The 20,218-nt window shown below is 38.0% G+C and overlaps 1 long non-coding RNA gene across 1 annotated transcript in view; it reads right to left on the minus strand.

The window, feature by feature from the left end:
- Window positions 1–12,963: 12,963 nt before the first annotated feature.
- Window positions 12,964–20,218, minus strand: part of LOC134299464 (uncharacterized) — a 73,852-nt gene continuing 66,597 nt past the window's right edge. The window contains exon 3 of the long non-coding RNA XR_010006683.1: window positions 12,964–13,508. This is a non-coding gene — a long non-coding RNA (uncharacterized LOC134299464). The remainder of the gene's footprint in view (window positions 13,509–20,218) is intronic.

Consider the following 20,218-nt stretch of genomic DNA (forward strand, 5'->3'; position numbering starts at 1 on the left):
GGGAAGTGTTCGACTTGTGATTTTGTGAAATGAAATCCAGCATATCTATCTTGTTTGCTGTGTCATACAATAATAATAATAATAATAATAATAATAATAATAATAATAATAATAATAATAATTGTTACCTGCCTGTCCATATGGCTTGAGGACATGGCTTGAGGTGTGGTACAACATGGTCAAAACACATCATAAAATACATACAATAAAATACATATATTAAAATACATAGTAGAAATATTAAAATGCAGTAGTAATAGAATGTAAATTTAAAATTCATGATTTAAAATTGACTGGATAGACATGCTGAAAGACATGGGTTTTTAGTTGTGCTTTAAATTTGGACAGTGCATTTATCTATGGCATCTCTTTCTGCAGGTCATTCCATAATCTAGGAGCAGCCAATGAAAAGGTCCTTTGGGTGATGGTTGCCAGTCAGGTTCTGGCTTATTGCAGTAACACCCCACAGAGAAACTATGTGTCCTAAGGGGTGGATTATACAGGAGAAGGCGATCCTATAGGGAACCTGGATCCAAACCATGTAAAATGTGTCTCCCGCCACGACCCACCACATAATTTAAGAACTTCAGGGGAGGCCCTGCTTTTGGTCCCGCCAACCTCACAGGTGCGGCTGGCGGGGACGAGAGACAGGGCCTTTTCAGTGGTGACTCCCTGCTTATGGAACACCATCCCAAGTGAAATCAGGCAGGCTCCCTCTCTCCTATCCTTCAGTGAAAGAGTTAAGACTTGGCTGTGGGACCAGGCCTTTGAACAATAGTAGCAGCATCAACTACAACTATATGTCTTAGGACACAATGACAGACCTGGTTTGGACTTGAAACGTGCTTAAATGTATATTTATATGTGTATTTTATGAATGTTTTAATGTAACTTCATTTCTTAAATTGAATTGAAATGTTATTGTAATTTTATATGTGTGTTTATATTGTAAGCTGCCCTGAGTCCCCTTATTGGGTGAGAAGGGCGGGGTAGAAAACTGTAATAAATAAATAAATAAATAAATAAATAAATAAATAAAAATAAATAAATAAATAAATAAATGTTAAACCAACACTTTGTACTTTGCTTGGAAACTAGTTGACAACCACTTTAATATGAGTTTAATAAGTTCACTCCTAGATGTTCCCGTAACCAATCTTGACTGCCATGTTTTGAACTAATTGAAGTTTCTGAACTTGGCATAAAAATAGCCCATTGTAGAGCACATTGCAGAAGTCCAATCTTGAGGTTACCTGTGCATGCATGCACTATCATATTTTGGTCTGCTGATTCTAGAAAAGGGCACAGCTGGTGAATCTGCCAAAGCTGATAGCAGAGCACTCTGGACTGTCGCATCTACCTGGGCAGAGCACTCCAAGGGTGCAAAGACTGTCTTTCAAGGAGAGTGTAATCCCCGTCCCCTCCATCAAGAGCAGTTATTTATGTTCTTCCTTTCCTATATGAAGCCTTAGCCCTAATGGTTTAGTACCTCTAAAACAGTAGTTTTCAACCTTTGGTCTTCCAACTGTTTGACTTCTGCTCTCAGAAATCCCAGGCAGCTTACCATTTAGGAACTGTGGACGCTGAAATCCAAAACACCTGGAGCATCAAAGGTTAGGAACCACTGCTCTAAAACATAACACAGATAGGTCTGTGCATGTGTACATATGTGCTTAGAAGGGGGGGAACAGGGACTGGGACCATTGGTCTTTGAGGGGAAATGATCACACAATGACATAAATAGATACTAGATTTGGTAAATATTTTCTTTTTTTTTCCATTCATAAGAAAGAATTAAACACCATCCATTCATCAGTGTGGTAGATGTAATTGTGGATGGCCAACTGTAATCTGACACATGCTTATGGACAACACACGATCATAAGGTTTATTGTTACTCACAGAGAAATATTTTCCATTGGCTGATACACTCTGGAATGCATGTTGTTACCTTGATTTTTTCCCCTCTCTCTCAGTGACAGAAGATGTTGCTCATAGTCTGAGAAGTCAATACCCTTCCCATCATAATACATTTAGGTGAAAGAGGGATCACCTGTATTTAGTCTCACATTTCTAGAGTCTAGACAGGACAGGTACATTTTTACAATACCTGTATTAAAAATTCATGGCGTCTGGAGAGCTGCCACAGAGTGTTATTGGACCATAACCTTTTCAACCCAGGTAACTATGGGAAAGCTCCGAAGAAAGGAATACTTTAACGCAGAGTCAGCACACATACACACAGGCGTCTGTGTCAGCATACTGAACATGGGTGCCTAGGCTGACTGTATTTGAAATCAAGTCCTTCTGAACACATAGTTTATATATAGTGTCTGTGATAAACAATAATGGAGATACCAGATTGTTGAGACAGTTCGAGATCTACTTTCTTGGAAGTCAAAATTAGGAAAAAGTGTCTGGATCAAAAAAGACAGTTTAACAGATGAACAGATGTTTCACTTCTGAAACATTTCCTTAGAGACAAAGAAAAATATGAGCAATTCAGCATGTCCAGTTGTAGGGCACAGATATGGATGCAGTAAATACAGACACACACACACACAAATGTATACATAGTGTCAGAGCCGGACCTAGGTATTTTTCAAGTGTAGGCGAACAGAATTTTGGCACCCCCCCCCCCAAACCAATCACTGAAAACTAAAAGCGTCGGATAAGTCAAAATGTTGGATAATAAGGAGGGATTAAGGAAAAGCCTATTAAACATCAAATTACATTAAGATTTTACAAATTAAGCCCCCAAACATCATGTTTTACAATAAATCAACAGAAAAAGCAGTCTCGACTGCGCCCCGTATGTTTTGCGCCCCAAGCGACCGCTTAATTCGCCTCATTGTTGGACCGGCTCTGCATAGTGTTTACTTCTAGTAAAGTGATGATTTTTTAAAGTAGGTTTTAAAATCCTACTTTCCTGATTCTGCTCTTTCCCTTTCTCAATAAAGCAGATTAATGGACAAGGCTGTAGGTGAGGTATTGATGAGCCCATAATGACTACTGTGTGTTCATCTTCAAAATCATTGTGTTAACACTTCCTAAATCACTGCCTGAAGCTTCATGTGATGTGTATGCAAGTTGCTTACTATCAAGAGTTTTGCTAGAAGCCTGTTTTGGTCATTAGGAGACAAGATGTTTATTTTGCTCTAAACTTCATTTGCCAGAAGGTTAATTAACTCATTTTGTTGAAAAGAAATTGCCCAGTTTTATGGGAACAAACAAGATGTGAATGAACCCATAGAGTGAAGCACACTTTCTTTTGCTCTCTGTACAGCATGATGAAGTACTGAGGCCAAGGATCTGTGAAATAATGGGAGGCCAGTACAGGGCATGCCACAAAAAGCATAGTGCCCAGCCAGTGACAAAATCAAAATTTGGTTTGGTGGATTCCCCCTCCCAAAATATTTTCAAGTTGTGCATAGTTGAATCCATGGTTGCTGAACCTATGGATATATTCAGCTGACTGCATACACACCATAAGCTTCATATAATTTCATGTCTCTTTGTCTATTTCCCAATAGAGAATAATCTGTGTTATATATCATTGTGTGATTCACGATATTTATTTATTTAAATTTATATGGCACCTTTTCCCCGGAATGAAACTCAAGACAGCTTCCAGAGAGAAGTTCTTAAAAATGTTTACAATAAAATTTTAAAATAATTAAAAATCACCCCATAAAACATTTTAAAATCATTTTAGCAACAAACTCCAATAAAAGAGCTCTGATGAAATATGATGCATATTTGAACTCCCTGTTCAACTCTTCCCTCTTCATTTCATAGAGCCTTCTTGTCTCAGAGCAGTAAAATACAACAACATACAAAATCCATAAAAATATTAATGCCTTTATTAGGCCAACCCAAAATGCACAAAATACATTTTGCGAATTCCCTAGCTCCTTTGGCTTTTTCATTAGGCAAAGGTACAAAAAATCCTTGTTTTTATTATGTGCCTTCAGATTGTTTCTGACTTATGGTGACCTTATCTTGTCAATATTTGTTTGTGAGGCATTCCCTTTGTCTCCCTCCAAGATTCAGATAAGGTAACCCACTCAAGATTACACCGTGAGCTTTTATGCCTGATTGGGGATCCAAATCCTGATCTCCAAAATCATAGTGCAAAACTCTCACTGCTGTACCATACTCTCATTAAACGCCATACAGGAGAAGAAGAAAAAATGTGATGTTATGAGTCACAGATCTACATTTAGTAACGATGTTGGTTTTGGATGTAGTTCATTTATAGCACTTAGCCCTTTGGGGGAAGTTGCTAACTCGTTCACCCGAATTTGTGAACAGAAAATGGTGACCTTATCTTATCGGGCTGTGGTGCATGCTGGTAAAGCAGCCTGATGCAATAAATCACTCTGACCAGGAGGTCATGAGTTCGAGGCCAGCCCGTGGTGGGGTGAGCACCTGTCAATAAAAAATAAAAAATAGCCCCTGCTTGTTGCTGACCTAGCAACTCAAAAGATAGTTGCATCTATCAAGTAGGAGATAAGATAAAACTTATAAAAAGTGGGGAGGCCAATTTAACTAATTTACAACATTGGAATGAGGAAGTGCGGTCAGAGTGGATGATGAAGCAGCTGTTCCCCCTGTGGCCAGAATCGAACATCCCCTCAAGAGAAGGTTAAATTGCCTCTGCATCTGTCTGTCTCTGTCTCAGTTCTATGTATATGGGCATTGAATGTTTGCCCTGTGAGTGTATAATGTGATCCGCCCTGAGTCCCCTTTGAGGTGAGAAGGGCGGAATATAAATGCTGTAAATAAATAATAAATAAATAAAATGAAATAATCCAATGTATTATTTTTCCTTGACATCATATATATTACATAGACCTACCCAACCAGCCTGGTATACAGCACAAAAGTCTGAATAAGGATTTTCTGTGTGCTGAAGAGATTGATGAACTGACAAATAAGGCTCAAGTAGACTAAACACATCTCATCTGTTGTTGAACCCTGAGTCATCACCAAGGTTAATCTCTTACACATAAATATTCTACTCTAAGGACCTTATCACAAAGACTTTATAATCTAGTACCACGAGATGCAGAGCCAATCTTACGAAATGAGGCCATAAAGTGGAGTCTACAACATACGAGTGTGGAGAAGAGCAAACCACAGACCACCTCTTACAATGCAGTCTGAGACCTGCCACATACATAATGAAGAACCTTCTTAACAGAGGCACTTGAAGTGGCCAGCTTCTATTCAAAGACAATTTAGCATAATGTCAAGTTTTTAATTGTGTGGGTTTTTTTCTACATTATAACTGTGTTATCAGTTTGCTTCTGATACAGTAAATAAAAAATAAATCATAAAGGCCCATGGATTCACCCTGCATTGGGGCAAATCCATGGACTCCCAGTGGGGTGTGTGCAGAAGCCACTGCCCCACGCGCCGCATCGCCCACCTTATCTTGCCCCTCATTCCATGGGGGAAGTGTCACTGCCCAGCTACCCCCCATTGTAAGGAAGGTAACACAGGAAGGCTCCTGTGTTGTCATAGCAGTGCTCATCATCACTGAATATGGAGGGAAAGCAGCATACAACGGGCAAATCGGCCCATCTGATGAGGTAGTAGTTTGGATTAATACTGGTGATAAGGCCATTGCAACTGAGTAGTGGAAGAACTAGAGGCTCTCCTTGGCTAGTCTCCCTGCTGGTCCATTCTCTTCTTTATGTATCCATACAGGGATTCAGTATATATCCTCTGACAAAGCCCAGACTCTGGGTGTGCACTGATTAATAAGAGTGTAGGCCAGATTTGGCATAACCTCAAATGCTCCTTGAATGGCATAACAATTACACAAGTCACAGGGTGGTTGTAAATATTCTGAACAATTACTTTTCACATTACAGCATTCCACAAATGAATCACTGGACTCAATGTCCTTATCATGAAAGAAAGGTGAAGGACTCGCCAGCCGATTGTCAGACAGTGAAGACGGATGCTTGAACTGGCTTCCATTAGTGTATTTAAAGCTTTCAGCACACTGATTAGTGCAGTCTACCTCCCAGCTCTCTCAATATCACATACATTTCAGTTCTCTTGAGCCCCATTAAAAATCTTTACTTCATCACTTCTTTCTTAGAGTCTCCTCTGTGGCTTGGAGTGTGTAACAGAGCCTTCGTGGCTACCCTTATCATCTGATAAAGTGGGTAATTTCAATACACCTGCTCTGCTTTTATGGTCCACAAGTAACGTTAAAGCATTTGCTAGCAGGAATTCTCCCCAGTTGTGGTAAAGTATTTGTAGGATTCAGTACACATGAGTGTTCAAGGCAATTCTAATTCCAGCACTGAGAGTTTCATTCAATACAACAGGCAATCATTTCTTCTCCTTCCCTGCTGCTCTCTCACTCTTTGGACTGATATACATAAAGTAATTCTGTCCTTTAATTCACTGCAGTTGCCCAGCATCTAGTTATGTACTGCGTCCTACATTCTCCAGTCGATAGTAATGGGTAGTAAAAGATTTTTTTGCCTTACTGCTTACTAATTCATTGAAAACTATTGTGTTGTAATGTGGCAAAAAGTGTTAGAGAAGGTATATGCCTCCTGTTAAGAATACTTGGAGGTAGAAGCAAGGGCTTAGTTCTCACCAGCAGGAGTTGCAAATGTATGTCTAGACTACACCAGTCCAGAATGCAAATACATGGGTCCATCTGCAAACACTTAAAAGTAGAAATTTATCTATGTAACTTTCTTTGTGACATATCATTGTACTACATAAAGAAAAAGCTATTCTATGGAAAACGTCCAAGCAAAGGATATAGTTCCACATCTTTTCTGCCATTTATGAGACATTTTTTGGCATTTGCCATGGGAATGGTCCAAGTGGCCATGTTTGTAGAGGTCCAGGAATCATTTCAAATACACCCTAAGCCTGTCTGCCTCCTCTGTCTCTGTCTCTCTCCTTTCCTCTTCGACCTCTTTGCCTTGATTTCTTTGAGACTATATTACCATCTTTGAACTCTTTCTTACCTACGCAACGTATTTTTTCACTGCCAAGATTCAATGGCTGAGAGGCTCCTCCATTTTTAACAAGGCCCCTGTGAAGTCAGGCAGACTATAAAGCAGTTGGATGAGGAGAAAACTGAAAAGAAGGAACTCCTGAGGCCTGTAGTATTACTTGGAACTTGCTGCAGTTGGTTCTTTCACTTCTTTCCTTTTAAGTATATACCCTGTAGTAGGCATGATGGTAACAAGGTTGCTTTCTTTTATATAGAAATGGTTTTAATGAATAAACTAAAGAATAACTTAGAAAAGGTTTAAATGAATATACCCAATTAGTCATTGAGTACGGTTTTAATGCACTTTTTAGTTATACATAGATAAACTATGTTCTAACAAAGTTATCTCATCAAATAAAGGCATATAAAATGTTTATATGAGGAAAAAATAAAGACTAAAATTGAACACTGGGGTAAATCTACAAAGAATCTTTACATTTGGAAAAATTACTTGCAAAATCCTGGTAATTATATGTGTGTGTGTGTGTGTGTGTGTGTGTATATACACACACACAGATACATACATACATATACACATACACACACACACATATTATATTTATATATATGGCAGACTACTGCAAAAAGAAATTAAAGTTGGAAAAAATGAGAAATGACAGAAATTCACAGTGACAGATTTATCCATCCCTTATGCAAGTATCAATCTCTAGGTTTTGATCTATTGGTTCAATTGACATTCACTTTTTATTCACAGTAGGATAGAAGATCCAATGATTCATCTAAACTCAACCAATTGGTTCCATGGTAACTCAGAGTATTTAGAAGTGTAGAAATACATATCACTAATTCACTCATTTAAGAAGAGCTTATATTTCATTTTCATTCTGTCATTCAAGAAGTTTACTGTGGGCTAATACTTGCTCTGTAACTTTACCTGCACCTTCAAAAGAGGAGCACAAGAACTATTTGGTTATAAAGTAAAATAAAGCATTTCCTGTATTCATACCAATTCTAAATATTACCATTCTATAGTTGATGACATAGCTATATATCAGAGCTGAATTCTGGGTGTTAGCTTGGAGCAAGCCAGGATCTGGGAGCTAGCAGTCCAGTATTCTGAATTAATTTTAATAAAGGATTAGTGAGGGGACAGGACCAAAAGCAACACTACTGGAAAGCAAATCAAATATGAGATCAGAGAACCACCTGAGAATCAGGACCAAAGAATGGGTGAAAACATAAAGCCTCACCAAGAATAAGATAGATCTGTCGACTTTATAATCCTTCAATGCAGAAAATGACCCATTTGATTAGACAAAGACAAGGTAGATTGAAAATGTCCTTTCCAACGAGGATGCGGAGATACACCCCTAAACAAAAGGGCAGAGGTCAACAGGGGGGTACTTAAAGGTTTTATTCAATTTTGAAATAAGAGAGGCATATTCTTTCTCAGCTAAACCCACCCAAAATATCACATTCCCTACTCTTACCAATTAACCTGCCTAAAAAACCCTGACTTCACATATCATATGTTCTCATGTATAAGTCTACCTCGTATATACGTCAAGGGCACGTTTTGGAGGCAACATCATGGATTTTGATATGACATGTGAAAACACTGAGGGGCATTCTGTGAAAAGGTGAAAAGTGGCTGCCAAGACGTTGAAAATAGGGCTTTTACTACTCTACTCAGAGAAGAGAATGATTGCTTTTTTTTGCTAAAAGTTAAGGTACAATATTATAATCATTCCCTTCTCTCAGTAGAGTGACAAGAGATTAGTCCTATCGAAGAGAACCTGAACTTCTCAATCTTCTCTACTGTAGCATTTCTGGCCTTTTTGAATGGGAAAATGGGTGGGAAAATGGTGTTGGCGGCAGCTCTTTGGCGTTTTCCCTCATTGAAAGAGTAGAGGTAGAATACAGGTAATTGGAGTTTCTTTTAGGTTTTCCTTGGAGAAATTAAACTTCTATCATTCCTCACTTGACTCAGGGAAGGGGTCTATTCCTTATTTGATAACAGTTAAGATTAAAAAAAAAAGCTTACATTTACCTATGGATAAGTTGACCCAGGTTTATGGAGCTGATTTTTTGACTGACATTTCTAGACTGACACATGAGTATATACAGTGATTCATCCACCCTTGTTTATACATACAAACAGAATATCAACAGAACACAATAGATACCCATGTACGAATAGAACCACAGTGGTCAACATTTCTTGAAAACCTCCTTCAGAAAGTGGAGAAGAATAGTTCTTCACATTAAAGTCATCTGGTATATTTTCTCCATATATCCTACATGAAACAGTGCCCAAGCATGCCCAAGGACAAGAAACAAATGCATCCGACTCAGTCAGGGTTATTTTGCTAAATTTCCCCAAAAGGACAGAATTGATGTAGATGCTCAAGAGTGACCTTTCATGCATTACATTTTTCTGTAAGCATGAGATGTTTTATGAGCACACTGAAAATGCAAATTGTGGACTTACTTAATGAGATGCAACCTTGGTGTTTAACAATAAATATAATTGTGTATAACAAAAAAGAAAGACACTTTCTTGTATTAATTGTTATTATAAAAAATCACTGAAATACTAGTCATTCTATTTTCACTTATAATTTCATCCATATTTTCTACCATTCCTTCACATACTTACACCAATTGCTCTCAATGGAAAACTCAACTCATTTTTGCTACCTGTAATATAGCTTGGTTTCATTCAAACTGGAGTGATATTTTAGGCATGTTGCTGCTCCTCCAAAGGATCGTAATTCTCACATTTCAATATGAGCTTTCATTTTTAGGTAATTAAAAAGGAAATATAGTTTCACTACTATCTAAAATTCATCCATTTTCTATCCGCTGTGCTAAATTCCAAGAGCTATAATGTAAGACACTTAAAAATTAAAAGGTGTTTTAATAGTCTAGAGAACATAGAATTTTAGAGCTGGGATGTGTTCTATAGGTTATCTAACGGAATTTCAGTGTTCATTGTAGGAGAGTCTGACCTAGAACCTCCAGAATTTGTCAACAACAATGTCATGGACTATTTATTTATAGATGGGGTGGGAATAGTCTAGGATGGAGATTGCAAGGTGCTCCAAGAGCTTTCTTGCAGTCTCTAGTGTTTCCCACCCTCCAATTGCACCTGGATTCTTTCAAAATGTAGTTTTAAATAGTTTGAACATTTTCACCCGAGATTACAGGACTTCAGCCTTGATGTGGCAAAATGATTTTAATGGTGTACAATAAAAAGAGTCCTTTTGATCCTCTGTGCTCTCAGGAAGTTTCTTTTCTTACCTTGGCTGCACAGAGTTCACCAGTGATTTTATCCCCTCCTCTGTGTCCTCTTAATACTAACCCCTCCTAAAGTATTCCAGATTTGCCTTGGTGTCCTTAATCTAAATCTTCAAGCCAAAGAAATTATTAACGTTTTATTTGAGCAAGAGTTATAATAAATGTCTTTCTATACTCTTTTAATAAGAGTATACAACAATGCAAGTGGATATCTATAAAGAACTGACAAACTGATGTTTTTCTCCAAAACAATTGACAGCATTCGTCATTTCTGATTTTATAAAAATACATTTCTACCAAGAGAGCTGAATACAGACTAAGAATGTCAACCAAACAGGCATGTGAACAATATAAATACTGCAGAGTAGAAAAAATGAATTTCTGATTCCACAAAACTACTGAAAATTTGATGAGCAATTAGCCAAGTGGGATTTGCAGACTATAAAGCTGATTTTTAGTACCTTACATTAAGTGGGTTATGCCAGCCAACTGTTCCTTGTAAAGAAATGTTTATTTTTCATTTTGCGGGGTTTCCTGTAACATTGGATGAATATTCATAGGCCCTAGCTTCCTTTTTTAAACAATGTGCTGCCAAATTAAAGTTTCTACTATATACATATCTCCAATCTTAATTTTTTTTTCTTTAGGCCAAAATATATATGTAGGCTTTTGCTGTTTGATCATATGGGAAATGTTTTAATATTTTGCAATTCATACTTCAGTCTTTATAAGAAAAGAAGAACCTAATCTCAGATGGTTTGATCATCTGCCTCATATCCTTAGTTCCGTTCTTGCATATTGGGAATTAGAGAATGCACAAAAATCATTTGACAGCAAACAAGAGAACAGTCTTGACAGAATTAAGCTTAAGGTGACATCACATAAGTTCAAACCCAAGAATCTTTGAATAAAAAGGAAGTAGGCCAGTAAATATTCCACAATGAAGCATAGACACTCATTTCAGAAAGTATTTGGGAGGAAGGTGCTCCATTTCAAGGCTGGGAGATGTATTATACAAGCAGACTTTTATTCCTGATATCTCCAGTTGAAATAAAGATAGGCAACTTGTGAACTGTGAGGGGTATACAGACCCCAAACCATAGATCCAGCTGTATTATGCTGTTACTACTACTACCAATTTTATGCTGCTTCCCTACATTTTCGTCACATCAAAATCATGACTTTTCATTTTGGATATTCTACTCTGTTGTCTCATAGGGATTTAAAGTGTTAAAGATGCTGTGCCATTCTAAAACCATGATGAATCACAGTAGTATGGATGGATTTAGTGGTAGATTAGTGTTAGGGATTCCTCTTCTTCAGAAGAGGAAGGGGAGCAGGAAAGTGTTCAAGAATTAGAGGGAGAGTTGGAATCTGAGGAAGAGATTTTGCAAGTACTCACATTTCAGGAAAGGCAAAAGGAAACAGAGCAGAATTGCCATTCAGCTAGAATAGCTGCAGGAAATGCTAAAGTAATTGGAAACCACCCTAGCAGCTATGGCATGGGGAAACTCAGGGCTATAAATCAGAAGCAGCTGTATGCAGCTTTCGCTGGTAACAAACTGATTCTAATGCCTAAGCCTTCTCTCCCCTTGTGCCTGCTTCGAGTCTGCATTTGGAAAACTTCTCCTAAGGATTTATTGCTCTTTCTTTGTCTGAAGTAAGACTTCCTGGCTTTCTTTTGTATTATTTCACTGAATGGACTGTACTTTATGTTTTTGCTGAGGTAAAGCTGTTTTTATTTACTTATCACAGTGTCTTAAGGCTGTTCTTGAAAGACAAAACAGGACAAGACTTAAGAAGAGATTGAGATTTCTTGCCTTTCTTTTGCATTATACAACTGCATGTGCTGTTCTTTATGTTTGCTGAAGTAAAGCAGTTTTCATTTACTTAGCACATTGTTTTAAGGTTGTTCTTGAGAGACAAATCAGGACAATTAGCTAATGAATTATAGCTACTGTTGTTGGCAGTACCAAAATGCAGTGACCACTTCTGTATTTTGGGGGTGGCAACATCAGTAGTTAATTCAATGATAAAGGCAATCTCCTTTGATTTCAGGGTCCAGCCCACTCCTTCAACATTGGAAATTTGCTTATCTCTGAGTTAAAAGAACATACCTAAGATCTTGGAGAGTCATTTCCAATAAGAGCAGGCACCATTTAGCAAATAGATAAATCATCTGAACTGACGTGAGTTTCTGACCTAAAGAATGCATGGTAAGCAGAAACTAAGATCTAAAATAGGTGCTGCTGGAAATTAGAGTTCAGTAAATCTAAAGGTTTTTGTAAAATAACAGCAAAAAATACATCTTCCTTTCAACAGCCTGAAATCTATCCTGCTCTAATCTAATGATCTCTTCATAAGTCCCACCGGAATTTCAATGGATCATGGGGATTTTAGTGATGCATGTCTGGGGATGTGTGGAACCCGTCACCCCACACCCCACATTGGCCAACTCACCCATATTACCATCCCACTGGGGGAGCATCCTTGGCCTGGCTCCCCCTCCACCCATTGATCCAAGAAAACACGAGAACATGCCAGAAGTTGTGTCATATAATGGGAGCTGGTGGGCTCCATCTTAAAGGAGAAGGCGATCTAGCACATGCTGCTGAATTTGCCCCCATGTGATGAGGTGGTAAGTGGAATACCCGAAAGGACAGAGATACATAGGAGATGTTTATTTAGTGGCACAAATCTGGGCTGTAGGCAAAGTCTTCCCAATCTTGACATTACTTTTGAAAGTGCAGTTGCCTGGTGGTGTGGGGAGTCTGAGAGATAGGAGTTTTAAAAGTAACTTTTCTGAGCTCTAGATTCTAAAAGCCAAGCGATAAATTGACACTGTTGACTTCCAGTACTCAAGTTGATTCCCCAGAATATTGAAGTGGAAGATTAAGCAAAATCATTGTTTGATAGGCAGTTATTTCAGGGAGGAGACTAGCATATCCAATCTTCTCATCAAGAGCAAAAATAATAATGTGTGAAAATGTTATTGTCCTGCAGTCTTATTTAGTCCTTTTCGCAAATCAGAGTGCTTTTTCCAGCATGCCACCCCACTTTTAATCAGAAGGGTGTTGGTTGCCATGTGTTCTTTTAATTGTCCTGTTTCATTGTGCTTTCTCAAGATGTCTGGAAGTGAAGAAGATATTTGATGAACAGGGCTCTTCATCACAATTAAGAAGACTGAGCAAAACGGAGGTCAGTGTTGTACCTGCAAAAGATTAAATGCAATCACTGGAACCAGAACCATGCAACCTTGACACTTAACCACAGAAAGTAATAAATTGCTATAGTAAGAAAGAAGAACCATTAAATTGTCTAACTGATTGCAGAAGGGCATTAATTCATTCAATTAGTAATGAGGAAAACAATCAGCAAAAGAGAAGTGATAGACATACGCTTCAGGAAAAGTGCTGGCCTTTAATTAATCACCAAAGTATATATAGCATAAATTATATGAGCAGTTGGCTTTGAGCATTCCACCTTCTTAGCAGTCTTTTCAATTAACTCATATATGAATAGGTGAGAAAAGCCACAAATGTTTTTAAGAGAGGAAAATGCTTTCTGATTTCAGACATATTTTATATTCTCATATTATCTACCATTTGGCAAATGATAGTTTCTCATGAAGCCCAAAGGAGTGGATCGATTACTATCAAATAGGATAGGATATATATTCTCAAAGTTAATAGTAGTTGTCAATTGCTAAAAAGGCACTGGCCATTCTAAAAGGGAAAAATTGACAAATGTTGTCAAATACAAATACCTGCCATTCTTGCACCCACCCTACATGTAACTGTGTGTTTATAGAATCTTAGAGTGCAAAGAGGCCACATGGGTCATCTAGTTCAACCCCCTGCCATGCCGGAAAAGCCAATCAAAATACTAACAGATGGCCATCCAACCTCTGTTTTAAAGCCTCCAAAAAGAAGTATCCAGCACACCCCGAGGCAGAGAGTTCTACTGTTGCACAGCTCTTACAGTCAGGAAGTTGTTCCTAATGTTCAGATGGAATCTCCTTTCCTGTAATTTGAACCTATTGCTCCGAGCTCTAGTCTCCAAGGCAGCAGAAAACAATACTGTTCCCTCTTCCTTATGACATTCTTTCAAATATTTAAACAGAAGGTCTTGTCTCAACCTTCTCTCCTGCAGGCTAAACATTCCCAGTTCTTTAAGCCACTTCTCACAGGGCATGGTCTGTAGACCTTTGATCATTTTAGTTGCCCTCCTCTGGACATCTTCCAGCTTGTCAATTTCTCTCTTGAATTGTGGTGCCTAGAACTGGACATAGTATTCCAGCTGAAGTCTGAACAAAGTAGAATAGAGAGGCACCATTCCTTCCCTTGATCTAAGCCAGAGGTTCTCAAACTGTGCTCCGTGGAGCCCTTGATGCTCCGCAAGTGGTAGTGAGGAGTTTCATGGTGCCATGGTGTTTCCCGCCTCTTCCTCCTTTCTTTCTCCTCCTCTTCCTGAAAAATGCAGGGAACTTAAAGTTTGGAGCTGCCAAAGGAACAGCAGCAGCAGCGTCCTCCCAGGGTACAGATTGTTTTTCTCCCCCAACTCCCTCACTGCCCGGACACTTTTACTTGCCACCCAGACCCTTCCCGCACCCTTACTTCACAACCCAATTTCCCTCCCACTCAGGGGGTGCTTTGATTGTACTTTTCCTACATGGTAGAAGGGAGTTGAACTGTATGGCCCCAGGGGTTGCTCCTCCTCCTATGATGATTATTATTATTACTACTACTACAAAGGTTTGATGGCCATCTATTGGGAGTGTTTTGATTGTGCTTTTACTGCATGGCAGAAGGGGTCTAGACTAGATAGCCTCTAAGGTCTTCCACTGAAATACTGTTAAGTTTATGTTGGTTAAAATTGTTCTTCATTTTGAATTTATTATTTTTCTTTCTTTCTTTGCACTACAAATGAGATATATGTAGTGTGCATAGGAATTTGTTCATGCTTTTTTCAGTTAGTTCACACAAACACTTTCCATCCATCTGCCTCTGGCCCGGCCCATCTGCCAAATTTTAAAATGTAACGAAGCCCATGTGTCCAAAAGTTTACCCATGCCTGATATATATACACTACATATATAATATAATAATGTAATGTAATATATAAACTTTTCTTGGAGCTCCACAAGATACTTTTGCTTCAAAAAAAGGCTCCAAGGCTGAAAAAGTTTGAGAACTCCTGATCTAGACACTATGCATCTTTTGAAGTAGCCCAAACCCCATTGGTTTTTTTAGCTGTTGCATCACATTACTGGATCATGTTTAACTTGTTGTCCACTAAGACTCCAAAGTCTTTTTCACATGTACTGTTGTCAAGCAAGGCATCATATATCCCGTATTTTTGCATTTCATTTTTTCAGCCTAAGTATAATATCTGACATTTCTTCTTGTTGAAATTTATTTTGTTAGTTTTTGCCCAGCTCTCTCATCTTTTGAGGGTGTTTTGAATTCTGATCATGTATTCTGGAATATTAGCTATCTCTCCTAATTTGGTGTCATCTGTAAACATAATAAGCACACCCTCTAAACCTTCATCTAAGTCATTAATAAAGACGTTGAATAGCACCAAGCCCAGGACAGAACGCTGTGGCACCCCACTAGCCATTTTTTTTTTTTTAGGATGAAGAGGAATTATTGGGGAGCACCCTTTGGGTTCATTCTCTCAATCAATTACAAATCCACCTAACAGTAGTATAGTCAAGCCCACATTTTGCTACTTTTTTGAAATAAGATCATGAGGGACCTTGTCAAACTTCTTACTAAAATCAAGATATGCTACATCCACATCATTTCCTGCATTTACCAAGCTTGTAACTCTATCAAAAAAGAGATAAAATTAGTCTGGTAAGTTGCTTTTTGTTGACTTTTGGTGATCACAATATTCTTTTGTAAGTGATTACAAACTGCATTCATAAAACCCAGCCAGTTTTAAGCATGAATGTTAAACTCTTGTCTTGTGTTTAATTTCTTTTCTGTGAACTTTAGTACGTATTTTATAGAAATATTTCAATATGTATTTGTATAGAAATACTTTTTAATATGTGTATTTATAGAATGTTTATGATGTTTATCTGCTTTAATTGTGCTATAACCGACTTAGGGCCACAAGGAGAGATGGGTATGAAATACAATTGTTGTTGTTGATCGGCTCCAGAATTTTTCCTGGTGTCAAGCTGACTTGATGGTAATTGTTTGGGTCCTCTTTTTAAAATAATAATAATAATAATAATAATAATAATAATAATAATAATAATAATAATAATAAAGCAGCTTCATTTTTAGACTGCCATGTCTCCCTGAGGGGACTCAGGGCAGTTTACACTCAAAAAAGGCAAGCATTCAATGCCCAAAGTATTTTTCCTTTCTTAAAGATAGGGACAAAACTTGCACTCCTCCACTCTGCTGGGACTTCTCCTGGTCTCCAGGTATTCTAAAAGATTATTGCCACTGGTTCTGAACTTATGTATTTTGCCATTTCTGCCCCATATTGCTCAGGTTGAATACTAATTCCCTTTTGGGAAATACTGAGGCAATGTTGAATAATTCTGCCTTTTCCCTATCAACTGTCAGCATTTTGCCATCCTCTCTACACAGAGACACTGCCATTTCCTTGGGTTTTTTTTTTCTACTAACATAACCAAAGAACCCATTTTTTGTTTTTAATCTCTCCAGCAAGCTTGAGCTCATTTTGTGCTTTAGTCTTGCAGAACTTTTCCCTACATGTGTTGATTATTTGATTGAATTCCTCTTTGGTGATTTCCCCTTTTCCCATTTTTTGTACAATGTCTTCTTTAAATCTTAACTCAGCTGAAATTTCCTTGGACATCCCTTCTGGTTTCTTTAGACTTCTCTATTTTTTTTTCCTTTTTGCTAGCACTGTTTGCAATTGTGCCTTCAGTATCTCAGTCTTAAGAAAGGCCCATCCTTCATTAATTCCCTTCTCTTTAAGTATTCCTGTCCATGGAATTGTGAGCTGTTAATTGATTTTTCCCATCAATAGAAAAGAATTAGTTAATTTCAGGAAGGAGGCAGACTGTCAATGGGGTGCACATGGAATTTGCTTGCCTTGTCCAGTAAAGTCTTATGATTTCATACTCATGAAAAAACTTGGTTTTCCTACTAGTTTCAAATATAGAAGTTTTCAAACAATGTGCAGCTGCTAGAGATGGCTATTGAGAACTAGAGACACAACCATTACCATTTCACACGAGTATAACTACCTGATTAACTCCTCCATGTTAATGAGGACATTGCCCCTGTTACTCTTTGTTGGCTTCAAATTGTATCAGCTGCAAACTTAAGATGATTATGAATTCTTCCATCTGGTTGCTGAAGCTGTTTCTACTGGCTTCAATAACATGAACACAATTTAATTAATTAAATTATTACATGTTGCATTCAACAATACAAGGTGCATACTCTTAGGTCCCCTTTGGTATGCACTTCAAGTTTTATATGTCTAGGGTTCATACTATTAGAACTGTTGCTGTAGCAGAGAGACATTATGTTTTATTACTATACGTGTTTAAAAGATTAATATAGTTTGAATGGTTAGAACTTTGGCCTCTAATCTGATTAAGGATTATGCTGAAGTTTCTGTATTCACTATGCTACTTGCATATTGATATGCACTACCTATCTGAGGATTTTGACCCTCAATTGAGCAAATTAAACAAAATGCATGACTATTCCAGGAACACCACTTGAAGAAGTGTTCCTGGAATGGGGTGAGCAGCTGATGAATACGCATCAAAGTGAATGAATGAGTGATTGTGTGGGCAAGTGAATCTTTGACCAGGTGGACTGATGGGTGGGTGGCAGCAGATGGATGGGTTTCTGAGTGAGTAGATGGGCAAGTGAGTGAAGCAGGCAGATGGGTCTTTGGACTTGAAGCAGAGTTCATGGAAGATGGTAAGCAGTGGATAAATGGGTGACTGAGTGAGTATAGGGCAAGTGGGTCTTTGGGCGGGTGGGTGGGCAGTGGATGGGCATCCGAGTGAGTGAGTGAGTGAAGCAGAACAGTGGGTCTTTGGGCAGGCAGGCAGATGGGCAAAATATGGGTGTTTACAGCAGGGAGGATGCCTATTAGTAAATCAAGGGTGTGAAAATATCAAAACTGGACTTAAAAATGGAGGTGCAACTATTATGTGATGGTGACTATTATGTGATGAAATCTGGTATATTGTTTTTATTGGGCTTTTTGTATATTGCAATTGTATGCTGCCTTGGTTCCAATATACTGTAGTAAGGGGAATCTAAGAAATTTAACTCTCCTCCCTCAACCCTTTTTCTTGTTCTTGTTTTCCTCCTCCATTTGTACGATCATTATCTCCGGTCAATGAAGTTAGTCACAGTGGACTAGTGTTGCTAAGTTTTCAAATTGGCAATAGGGTCAATCCAACTTCATGACATGCAGGGCTGACCATCAGGAAGTAACTACAGTAGAGTCTCACTTATCCAATATAAACGGGCCGGCAGAATGTTGGATAAGCAAATATGTTGGGTAGTAAGGAGGGATTAAGGAAAAGCCTATTAAACATCAAATTAGGTTATGATTTTACAAATTAAGCACCAAAACATCATGTTATACAACAAATTTGACAGAAAAAGTAGTTCAGTACTCAGTAATGGCATGTAGTAATTACTGTATTTATGAATTTAGCACCAAAATATCATGATGTATTGAAAACATTGACTACAAAAATGCATTGGATAATCCAGAACGTTGGATAAGCGAATGTTGGATAAGTGAGATTCTACTGTATCAAAAAGTTTGTGTTTTACCCATTTAGGAAAACCCAATGAGAGTACTGATTTCAGTTACCGTTTCTTTCTCTGTAAAATTAACATAGTGTCCACATTCATAAACTGCATGAGGCAGTGTTTTTGAACAAACAGTATGAGATTTTGGCATTTTGTTTGAAGGTTTGAAAATCTCTCCAACTATCAAATGGAGTGAAATAGAAATAGAGTAACTTTATCATCATTGTACATTGTACAGTGAAATTAAATGCTTTCTCCAGTACACATCACAAAAACAACACACCAGTCTCTCCACACTTCAACCACCACTACACAGCCCCCAAACGCCATATCAATGTAAATCCATTGAGCTCAATATAGTTACATCTCTATGATAAAAGCTATCTCTCAGTCTGTTTATCCTTGTCTTTGTCACCTGTTCCATCTCCCAGATGGTAATAAGTAAAAAATTGTTCTGAGCTTTCTTAAGGCTGCAGGACTTATAAAGTTCTTCCAAAAGGCACTTGACAAGAGACCAGTTCTCCAACTCCAACTCATCATTGGAGTTTCCTATTCAAAGCCCATTATTTATCATTCATATTTACGCAGACAATGGACACTAGCAATTATGAGCCTCAGGGTTCATCCCCATATAGAAAGGAGATATAGAATTGAGGGTGCACGACACTGGAATATGATTCTGCTTTGTGGCCACAGCATTGTGCTGGAGGGTGGTAAGGATTCTTGCTATATATACAACCAGAGTTGCCTCCTTCTCTACAATGCAGTATCCAGTGGATAATAAATCATCAAGATTCGGGAGATTATGAGAAATACACACTTGCTTGGACACTGTTGCCTGTCTTTTCCCTCAAGACATTTTTCAAGATGATTAGAATAATGTGCATAAACCAAATGTGAGCTCATTTAGAATTCTTAGAAAAGTGTTTTGTTTCTATTATTGCTCATAGAGAACTTATAAAGCACCACTTCAGTAACAAATTAGATAATAGGCATACCACGAGGAAAGCTAAACATTTTTTTAATCCTCTTGATTTCAATGGAAAAGCTAAAGCATGTACTTAAACCTCTCCTTCAGAAATCAATGAGGCTTTAAGGGCAATCCTATGCATTCTTACTCAGAAACAATACTCATGTGTTG

Source organism: Anolis carolinensis, chromosome 5, assembly GCF_035594765.1.
Source record: "Anolis carolinensis isolate JA03-04 chromosome 5, rAnoCar3.1.pri, whole genome shotgun sequence".
In the NCBI taxonomy this organism is placed as follows: Eukaryota; Metazoa; Chordata; class Lepidosauria; order Squamata; family Dactyloidae; genus Anolis; species Anolis carolinensis.